This window comes from Ursus arctos, unplaced genomic scaffold (genome assembly GCF_023065955.2).
Source record: "Ursus arctos isolate Adak ecotype North America unplaced genomic scaffold, UrsArc2.0 scaffold_19, whole genome shotgun sequence".
NCBI lineage: Eukaryota > Metazoa > Chordata > Mammalia > Carnivora > Ursidae > Ursus > Ursus arctos.
In genome coordinates, this window is record NW_026622863.1 from 108,846 (window position 1) to 120,549 (window position 11,704).

Consider the following 11,704-nt stretch of genomic DNA (forward strand, 5'->3'; position numbering starts at 1 on the left):
AAAGAAAACACAAAAGAAAATCTACATGACCTTGGGTGTGGTGATGAGTTTTAACACAACACCAAACGCCAATCCACAAAAGAAAAAAAACTGATAACATGAACTTCCTAAAATTAGAACTTCTGCTCTGTGAAAGACCTTGCTCAGAAACTAAAGACAAGCCAAAAACTGGGAGGAAATATTTGCAAAACATATATCTGGTAAAAGATCTGTATTCAAAATATACAAAAAACTATCAGAACTGAACAATAAGGAAACAAACATCTGAACTGATAACGGGTAAGGGTCTGAAAATGCCTGGACAAAGAAGATATGCAGACACAGAATAAGCATACAAAAATATGCTCGACGTCATCATTAGGAAAGAACAAGTGTAAACGACAGTGAGACAGCACTGCACACCTATTCCAAATGCTGAACTCCAAAAACAAGAATACCAACTGCTGGAAGGTGAGGAATGGCAGCAAACGTCCCTTCAGAAGACAGTTTGGCCTTTTTCTCCAAACCTAAATAAGTCTCACGTTAAGGTCCAACAATTGTACTTCTAGTATTTAGACCACTGCTTTGAAAAGCTATTTCCAAACAAAAACATGCAGCTATGCACAGCAGCTCTATTCATAGTGGTTACAAACTTAACGAAGCCAGGATGTCCTTCCGGTAATGAATCCATAAGCAAACTGAGTGCATCCATGTGAAGGAAGCAGAATATGCCAGGCAACATGTGCCTCTTTGGCACAAGGGTTATTTGGGTGGATTAATTTTAAGAAACAGCAGACATGGGAGAATCTCTGACAACTGGGTAGAAGTTGCTGTTTGGTGAGTGAAAGGTACGCTGATAAAGGAAAGCTCCATTGGTAGGCCTGTCTCCCTCTGTATCAGGAACAGAATGACTAAATCTCAAGAAACTCTTACTGAAAGAAAAAGCACAGACTTAAATCTGTGTAACAACCATTCCCTCACTTACTGTGCTCACCTGATAACATCCCTTAACTGGCCTTCCCACCACCTACAATCTTTTGGTCTTTAGTTGAAGATGGCATTTAGAGTGAGGGCTGGGTCACTTCAAGGGGTTACTCCGTTTTCCTGGGTATCTCCCATGAATACAGGACATTTGAATGATATTAAACTTTGACTTGTTTTTCTCCTGTTAATCTATTCAGCAATAAAAAGAAATGAACCATCACCCTCACACAATGACATGGATGAACTTTACACGTATTTTTCTAAGTCAAAGAATCCAGTCTGAAAAAGTTACACACTGAGTGACCCCATTTGTAGGAGATTCTGGAAAAGGCAAAACTAGAGGTGATAAAATGATCAAGGGGTGAATTCCATCATATTTTAATGATTTATACCTGCCATTATTCATTTGCCAAAACCCAAACATTTGGGGGCACCTGGCTGGCTCAGTCGGTGGAGCATGCAACTATTGATCTTGAGGTTGTGAGTTCAAGCCCCATCTGGGTGTGGAGATTACTTAAAAATAAAATCTTTAAAAAACACAAACAAACATGTTTACATCCCCAAGAGTAAATCATAAGCTGCTGAAATAAAGTTACTTAGGATGTGGGAGTGTCACAGGTGGTGTAGAGGCCAAGGGCAGGCTGCCCCAAATCTGCCACTTTGACATATAGATATTTTAAATAGAAGTTACTTAAGAGACAGCCTATGTAAGAGGGACGCTCAAACCCTCCTCTGTCCCCCTGGAAGCAGGAAATCTATCCGCACATGAAGATCTCCCTGTACCAGGAGGTGAAAAGACTTCCTAATCACCAGAGACGGGAAATTTAGAGCCCAGAAGGCTGCATAATCAACCCTTATTACTTTTGACTAACTTACTACCCCAGCCTGAATTCTGTTTAGAATTCCTTACTAATTGAAGCTCCCAAGGTTGTTTTCCTTCTTCTGTGAATTTCTTACAGATTTATTTTCTCTTTGTCCAAAAGTATAAAACCTGCCTGCCTTCGTCATTTAATCATGTGTACTTGATTAAACTTTGTGGGGTTTTTTCCCTCCTGTTAATCTGTTTCATGTCAATGCATAATTCCCAATCCAACTGAAAGAACCTTGAAATGAGCAAACTTTCTTCTGCCCCTTCAGTGGGATACAGAAAATGACAAAGACTCTAACTGTACTGGAAATGTATGAAAAAACGCCCACTGCAGGTTGTATGGCAGAAGATGCTGACCTAAGTAAACTTTGGAAACGAGTGGAATCTGTAGACTAAAGGAAAAAGCTCTTTCCCATCAGGGTGGTAGCTAACAGATCTGAAAACTCCCCATCTGTAATCTGGAATGGGGCAGTGAATTAAATACACGGCAGGTGGTGAGAGCCAGTTTGTCACTGTTGGAGTAGAAAGTTACAGATCAGCCAAGGAAGAATATCACAATACAACCAGGTTGGAGACATCGGCATGAACTCATCTTCGGCTCAATATGGATACAGACAGCACCACATGGACATCTTTAATTAGGTGTGTTTACATTGGTTGGAACACATGCATGTATTGCCTTCCGTTGTCTGCTGAGCACATTCAGTTCCCACAGGTAAGACTTTAATACATTCTCTAATAAAAGGAGCCAGAGCTCTTCTAAGATATTGCTAATAGTAGGACTGAGACTGTAAATATAGGAGCTAGGATAATCTTGAAGTATCAGAAAGTAAAGAAGTACCAGAGAAAACCCCACAAAGATGGAATGATGTCCACAGAAAACAGGAGACAATGGAAAACACTGGTAAAAAATAAATGATTTGTTAAAAAGAAACCACAGGCCCCAAATGGAGTCACTTAACATTAAGAGACCCAGGTCAGCAAACGAGGTCTTACCACCTAACCCAACTGCAGTTTCACACACCCCCACCTCCAAGTAAACTTTAACCAGTCAACCTGGAATATGTACTGAATGGCCCCTTCTCTTCCCCTTAGGAGGTCAACCCTGCCTTAAACAATGCATTGTTTGCTAACGATTTCCTTTTTTCAATTCCCTGTCTGCTTTTAAAAGCCTTTCCTTCCGTGCAGCTCAAAGGAGGTCCTTTCTATTTGCTAGATGGGATGCTGCCCAATTCATGAATTGTTCAGTAAGGCAATGTGATCTTTTAAATTACTCAGTTGTAATTTTTATTAACAGATTACACAGGTTTTTACAATTGGGGTTGAATAGACCTCTTCTAACAGAATTCCAAATAATAAATATAGACAGACACTCAGCTACCCATTAAGGAGGTGCAGCTGACTCCCTCTCCTAAAGTGTGTGGGCTCCGCACAGTGTCTTCCTGCTCACGAGGACACACCATAGGCACCTGGGAAAGTAACTTCATGGTGGGGAAGCCCGACCAACACAGCCTCAGGTGACCAAGGTTAACACAGACAGTGACAAGTGTTCCTTGCTGTACAGTGATGACAGAGCACTTTACCTCTGTGATCCGCTTCCCTGAAAACCACAACCCCCGTCTAACCATGAGAAAAACAAGTAAATCCCAATGCAGGTCTATGTACAAAATGCCTGACCAGTCCTTCTCAACACCATCCAGGTCATCAAAACAAGACAAGTCACAGCCAAGCAGAGCCTAAAGAGACATGACGACCACATGTCACGGGGTGCCCTCATGGGATCCTGGAACCAGAAAAGGTAGAACAGAGGGAACCTGGATAAGTATGGACTTCAGTAAATAATAACGTATCAACATTTGTTCATTAATTGTAACAATTCTGACGAAAAATGGGGAGTAGAAATTAAAGGTCAAGTTAGAAAATCCTAATCTATTGGCCAGGAAGCCTAGAGGAAATGGGTGATTTCCTAATAAAAATGCACATTAACAAAATGGCAAGAGGACCAGTTATGTTTAAACCTAACTCTAATTTTCTACCCTAACTCCTAACCGCTACACCTGGACCACAACCCTGACCTTCTCTGCTCATCCTTACCTTCATCTCACCATAACAAACATACTGAAAGAGCTTTATATGCATTACTATGTTGTGGCCCCCATGCAATACATTTAAACAGAATTTACATATACAGGTATAACAGTTGTTCCTATGACTGCTACTTGCTTACAAATTTCAGAACTGTGTTAGTTTAAGAAATGTATGTGTTCACCTTGTAATGAAAATAAAACATTGCTAAATGCACATTTAAAAATGTTTCTGTGCATGCTGCTTCCACGTAATTTGATAGGCGTGGTGTTGCATTGACGGAACGCTTTACCACAATGTAATAGAATTAATACCGTGTTAAGAGGCACATGTGTAAACAAGATCTTCAAAACTGCTGCTTTCTGGGAATGTGACAACATTGTTATTGCAATGCATGGATGTATTATGTAAAATGTAACTGACATACGACAGAATATAAAGCAGTGCAAAATTAGATGTTTTCAACACTGCTTTGTTATAATCAAGTTTGGTCTTATCTGTGAGGTTTGGTCTTATCTGTGAGGTCAACTTTAAAAAAATTAAGTGACTTTTGAGGTGCCTGGGTGGCACAGTCAGTTAAGCGTCCAACTCTTGGTTTCGGCTCGGGTCAGGATCTCAGGGTGGTGAGATCCAACCCAGTGTCGAGCTCCCCAACAGCCTCCAAACTCAGCAACGGAGTCTGCTCTGGATTCTTTCCCCCTCCCTTTCCCTCCCCCTCTGCTCCTCCACCCCCCGCCATACAAAAAAATAAAATCTCAGAAAGAAAGAAAGAAAGAAAGAAAGAAAGAAAGAAAGAAAGAAAGAAAGAAAGAAAGAAAGAAAAAGAAAGAAAGAAAGAAAGAAAGAAAGAAAGAAAGAAAGAAAGAAAGAAAGAAAGAAAGAAAAAAGAAAGAAAGAAAAATTAAGTGACTTTTCCAAGGACATGCATCTAATATTTTTGAAAATGGTGAGTGAAGCTCCGGTCTTCTCTTGGATGCTTTTCTGTTACTGACAATGCCTCACCTTCAGCTCCACCATTCCTGAGAAATATGAAATGTAACAACAGTGCTGGGACCAGGTGTCTCTGGAGAAGAACAGTAACCTAGTGACACAGTATATTTTGATGTGTGCAGATTTACGTTCAGATGGAGATTTGGCAGACAATTGGACACTTTGACCCTCACATTCTGGCTGATCAAGGTTTTCTCATTCTAATAAGGAAAGCAAATGCTCTATATATATATATATATATATATATATATATATATATATATCCTAATACTTTTCATTCATTCTTTTAGTGAGCATTTAAGTTATTTACAGTAAATATTTGTAAAATTTTTTAAGTGAAGAAAGAAAAAGAAAACACAACATTACAAATGACACAAGGAAAAGGAAGCTTCCCTTCGGCCTGCCACAGGCACTGGGGGTCCCCATTACTAACCCCCATGTCTGCTTTCAGCATGTGATCATACATATATTATGGTTGGTTTATTATTTTTAATACAATTTGTTCTACATGTTATTTTGCTTACATAACAATACTACTTAGACATTAATCTGTGTTGAAAATTCACTTGATGGGGCGCCTGGGTGGCTCAGTGGGTTAAGTGTCTGCCTTCAGCTCGGGTCACTAGGATCGAGCCCCACGTCGGGCTCCCTGCTCAGCGCAGACCCTGCTTCTCCCTCTCCCTCTGCCTGCCTCTCCCCCTGCTTGTGCGTGCTCTCTCTGTCAAATAAATAAATAAAATCTTTAAAAAAAAATTCACTTGAACCATTTCACTAGGTTTCCATTTTTTTATTGGAATATAATACACCCCCACTTATTTTTAAAGTTTTACAATATTCCACACTATGGAATAGTGAACCATAATTTAACAAATTGTCTTCAGCTGAACACTGATTTTAAAAATAAAATCTCTTGCTATTGTAAAAACTGCAGGAAAAAAAATTTAACATACTTCATTTCTTGCACGTGAGGTATAACTGGGTTAAATCTTAAAAATTAGCATTTCTGGGTTGGAAAGTATGTAGATGTGATGAGGGAGCAGAAGGCCAAGCAGAGGCCTACACCCTGCGACCTCCCCCCACCCCCCACTCCCGGGTGGGTTAGTGCTGTTCCTGCAGGAAACTCCCAGCCATCTCAATGCTAAGGCCTTGCTGGGGGGAAAAACAACCTGAACTTGACAGGCAAGGCCTCAGGTATCCTGTGAATCTTCTTTAACATATGAAAGTACTTTCTCAACCTCCCTTTTTCCTTACCTCCCCCAATCCCATAGTATAATCAGCCACCCCTCACAATCAGCTCTTTCTGCCCACGGGTCCTGTCCCCGTGCTTTAATAAACCACCATTTTGCACCAAAGACGCCTCAAGAATTCTTTCTTGGCTGTCAGCTCCGGACTCCACCCCACTGAACCTCTCGGAGATTCCACAACCCCATCAGATGTTACAGCTTGAGGGCTATTCTCAAAATGATATTCACAGAGATCGTTCCGATACACCCCTTCTCCCAGCCTTTCAGGACACAGCCTGTTTCCCCAAACCCCCGACAGTGCATCTTTTCCCAAATAATTGGACATTTACTTAATGATCATGTCACTGTATACAGGTGGACCCAAATTCATCAGAATTCTCCAGAAAAATAGAACCACGTATAGCAGTTGTATATATAGTATGTATGTGTGTGTGTGTTTATTCATTCATTCATTCATTCATTCATTCATTCATTTTGGCTGCGAGAGTGTCTGGAGTTTAACTTCATGTTGCAGTGGCCAGGAAGAAGTGGGTTGCTGATCCCAGGACCTCATCCACCCAGATTCTCCACTCTGCACAGTGACGTCAGGGGGTGCTGGGCCCTGACTCACAGTGGGGGCAGTAGAGGCAACTAGGGCGGCTCTCTGGAGGGCAGCTAGGTGGCCAGGGTCACCAGGGCGGCCGCGTATGTGCACAGGCCCCCCTGATGGCAAGGACCCCCAGGAGGAAGGCATGGGGAGATGCAGCCCCTGCCCCCTGGGCGTCCCCCCAGCCCAAGACTTGTTGGTCTATAGAGGTCCTGGGTAGTGGTGACACAAGCAGCCCCTCATCCCACCCAGCTGTCCACATTCCCAGACCCTTCCCCTAGCCCCTCCCACAGCAGCACACCCACGTACGCATGCACAGATTCCAAAACCCGAGTGCAGCTACCGTGGGTCGGGCACAGCTGGGTCCAAGGGAGACCGGGTATCTAATAAAAATACATATATTACTATATGGCACTGTTATAATTCATTTGAGCCTCACGATGACCCAGAGGGGGGAATTTCTCCAATTTTACAGGTGAGGAAAATGAGACACAAGGATTAAATGGCGTGCCCAAACATCTTACGGAGTGTGTGAGACCTAGGATTTGAGCTTGGGTTCTTAACCACAACTCTGGAACACACCTCATTTTTACCCTTCACAGAACCTTCTCTCCACCTTTGTTTCCCCCCAGGCATAGCACCTGTGTTTTGTTTTCTTTCGTTTTAAAGATTGTACTTATTTACGAGAGAGAGCACGCTTGGCAGAGGGAGAGGGAGAAGCAGAAGCAGGTTCCCCGCTCGGTAGAGAGCCCAGGTAGGGCTCCTTGCAGAACCCTGGGATCACGGAGCTGCGGGCAGCCACTTAACTGGTAGAGCCACCCAGCCCTCCCTGTTTGCTTTTGCTTTGAATGCACTTTTCTCTTTTATTTCCAGCCGCCTCCCAGCCCCACCCCCAGACTGACCTTCCAGGCCAGGCAGAAAGCAAGGTGAACTACAGGCCAGAAACAGCACAGCGTGGAGAAGACAGCAGAGCTGAGGTGATCAGGTGGTTGTGGGGGTGGTGATGTGGGAAACAAAAGGAAAAGAAATGTAGCTTAAATAAAATCTCCTTACAGCTTGCAGCTCATGGACGAACACTTGAAACACGCAGAGCATTACCTTCCTCGGGGAACTCATGGCCGCCTTAGTGCATTCATGTTTTCGTTTTATTGAAAACCAGGAGTAAGGTTGTCTTGGCAGCAGCTGACCCTCAAGGTCCTGAGAGCCTTGCTTCCAGATCCCTTGGGGACTTGCGCTATCCCTAACCCCACTGATTAAAAAAATAGGGTCAGTCACTCCTCACAATCCCAGTGCAGCCCTTTCTGCCCCCGGGTCCTGTTCCGGGAGCAGGGAAGGGGCAAAGGTACAGGTTGGGAGAGACCCGAGGCCCCTGACTCCCATGACTAGGCTCTGAAACTATTCCTGGCTGGTGGAGACGCCGAGACAGAGCGGAGCAAGAGACAACCAACCCTTCTCAAGAATCTCAAGGCCACAAGCTTCCTGGTCAATTTTCCATAAAAGACTGTCCACAAAAGCCCTTAGTGGCAACCCACTCAGGACCCCTCTCACTCCAGAAAGCTTTCTTCTTTCCTTTCTGTTCTCACCTTCACTTAATAAACTTTCACTTCGCTTCACCCTTTTGTGTTGGCAAGATTCATTCCTGGACTCTGTGAGACAAAACCCCTGCACCCCTGTAACACTAGGAGGGAGGAGAGAGGCTGCCCCCATCCCAGTCTGAGTCGCTGTCACCAAATGATGCATCCTCAAGGTCAGGGGGCCCTGGCTTCCCCAGGCCAGTGTTCACAGAGGGAAGAGATGGTGATAGGGACTGCCAACCCCCCAGGGACTGTGCAAAGACTGTCTCTCAAAAGGGAGGCCCCAGCCGAGGCTCAGCAGGCTTCCAGAAGCGGGGCCCACAGCCCACACCCGCCAGCAGAGGCTGTTGGAGCTCTGGAAGACTGGGGCTGTCCATGGCTGAGGAGAGGCTCCCAGAGGGGTTTCTTCCCGTGGCCATAGGTCAGGACCTCCTCGGCCCCTGCACTGACACCTGTCCCCGACAGACCCTGGAGCCCCAGAAGCCCACAGTGATGGAACTCAGTGAGCTCTGCGCTCCCCGGGACCCAGGCCTAGGTACTGGGGGTCTGCACCCTCCACTTGGTTCCCCCATAAGACACATAAAATTAACCATCCCAGTGCCTACTTCTAGATTTTATATTAAATTACACTGATAAGACTATATACTCCTTTGCCTAACCGAACAGTTTAAATATTAAGTTTATAAGAAATGTTATACAGGCTAGCCCACCCATTACTCTTAATTATTTTCAAGTTTCCTTGGTATTCAAGTTTATTTTTACACATAATCTTTTTAACCAGCTTGAAAAATTCCACAAATTAAATTGTTATTTTTATTGGAATACATTAACATATGGAGACCTGATGTATTTATAACATGAGTATTTCTGTTCAAGAGCACATTATGCCTTTCCATGTGCTTCTTTTCTTTCCGTTATTATCCTTTTGAATTTTTCTTATTTCTTGCCAAGTCTTAGTTTGGGGAGTTTTTTTTGAAGGTGTCTTAGTTTTGTTTTAGTTCTGCTATTTAATGGGTCCTTTTACTGCAGTGTATCTTATCCAACAGGAAGAGACCACCTTGCAAGTGCATACTATTTACCAACTTCACTATGGGGGGGGGAAGGGTGGTTTCCTAGCAACAGCCCAGACAATGAGAGAGGGTCATAGCTCAGCCAATGAGAAGTCACTCCCTTTACTCCAGTGAACTTTTGTTTATAATGGCCTTCCCCAACCCCCTTCACCTCTCTAATGGAGCGGCCATCTCCTTTGTTGTGAGGACTAGCCTGCGGTTTTGCCCTGGTTTACTAGTCCTGGATTGCAGTTCTCTGCTATTCCAGGATAAAGCCATCTCTGCTGGTAAAATAACTAGCAGCTTTACTTTTAAGGGTAACAGTGAGCACTTGAAGAACAAGAAGTTGCCTTTTTAAAGTCTCCTGTTTCTTTGAGCAGTGACGCCAACAACAGAGACCACATAGAGGCTCCAGCACAAGATGGACCAGCAACTATGCACCGACCGGTCGGGAAGAAGCAACACCCCAACACCTGCCACTACACAGACGATCTCACAATTTCTAGAAGCTCCCCACTGTCTCACTGTTCCCTCCACTCCCAAACCACCACCCAGCACTACTCTTGTGGGAACTCGAGAGTTCTGTGGGCCCTTCGTGACGGCAGGGGGAGCAGTCCACTTAGCAGGGCAGCTTTGCCTGGACTCTGGTGGTCCTTCCTCAGTCAGGATTCTAGAGTTAGGAGGAATACTTAGAGTACAAGGAAATCATGTTACGTTTTTGTGATCAAAACTTAGTAAGGGCCAGAAACACTCTTCCCATGTTATCTTCTGAAAGCCAGTAGGTCTTAAACTGGCCCACCTCTGTACTTATATTTGATGCTTTATTTTTATGCAAAATACTTGTATTTTTTTTTCAGGTTTTTTTCTTTGATTTTTTTTTTATGTCTTCTTACTTCTGATGACTTTTTTTTTAAATATGGAACACTTCACACATGTGCATGTCATCCTTGAGCAGGAACCATGCTAATCTTCTCTGTATCATTCCACTTTTAGTATATGTGCTACCAAAGCCCATGCTACTTCTGATGACTTTTAGACCTATATTGTTGAAACATGCTTTTGACTCACAAATGCCACTTCTACTTTTAGTTTAAGAATTCTCTGAGTAGGAGCACCTGAGTGCTCAGTTAGTTAAGCATTCGTCTTTTGGTTTCAGCTCAGGTCATGATCTGAGGGTGGTGAGATGGAGCCCTGCGTGGATCCCCACCTTGAGCCCCAATCCAGGCTTCTCACTGGGCATGGAGCCTGCTGAAGATTCTCTCTCTCTCTCCCTCTGCCCCTCACCACGGCCCCCCTACCCCGCTCCTGCTCTCTCTCACTCACTCTAAAAAAAATAAATAAAAAATAAATTTAAAAAAAGAATCCTCCGAGTGGTTTTCTAATGTACTTACTCTTCCATCTGTTGGGTTTAAACCTGGCGTCTATACATTGTATCGTCACACATTACTGTATTACACAGCTGTCCCCTGAATGTAATGCGATACTCACTGTGTACTCAACGGTCATATATAGCTATTGCTAAAGGTGGATTTTACAAAGAAGGGCACAGATGGGCCTAAGAGACCCTTCCAGAGCCTGAAAGTCTGGCAGAACAAAGAATCTTTGTCAGGACGCAGGACGGCCAGGTCCACCCTACAGACCTGCAGTCAGCTCAATGGGCTAGGATCAGCCTGGGCTGCAGGATACTCTGCTCAGTTTCCTGCCCTGCGCCGCCTTCACCAACTTCAGCGTAAAAACTGCCCTACTGCGCCTGCGTGCTGGGGCTTCTTGACAGACACACACTGCACTCAGAGCAGCCAATCCCCGTGGGGTGGGGCGGGACCGTCCACGGGGGTGGTGTTCTGCCAATGACTGACACACACAGCTGGCCCTAAGCTCCTCCCCATTAAACCCCTTCTGACCGCCAATTGGAGGGGCCACTTTGATTGCAGCGCTGATTGGTGGTTTCTGCCTGACAGGGTCCTACAAGTGGGTATCTCGCCCTCCGCTGCCTGTCATTTCTCACAGGGCGGGAAGCGCGCGCGGGCTACGCGAGGGCGCCAGACCAGGGTGGGCAGTGAGGGAGGCTGGGGAGACTGACGGGAACACGGAGGCCTTTGCCGTGCCCTGTGAAACCCTTCTAGACCCTAACTCTGAAACCTTCAAATCCCACCCGGGAAACCCTAGATCCCCTCAGCCTGGCTGGCTCCAAATCCCCTCAGCCTCAAGGGACACCAAGTCTCGCCGCCTTGAGGGAACCTAATTTCGCTGCCTTGGTGGGACCTCACATCTCGGCGTGAGACCCCAAAGCACCTCAGCTGCAGAAACCTCAAATCCCTTCACCCAGAGAAACACTAAATCCCTCA

At 44.7% G+C, this 11,704-nt stretch overlaps 1 non-coding gene across 1 annotated transcript; it reads right to left on the bottom strand.

The window, feature by feature from the left end:
* Positions 1–10,269: 10,269 nt before the first annotated feature.
* LOC113252567 (U6 spliceosomal RNA) lies at positions 10,270–10,372 on the bottom strand. Its single transcript, XR_003314921.3, has one exon. It is a non-coding gene; the product is annotated as a U6 spliceosomal RNA (small nuclear RNA).
* Positions 10,373–11,704: the final 1,332 nt, after the last annotated feature.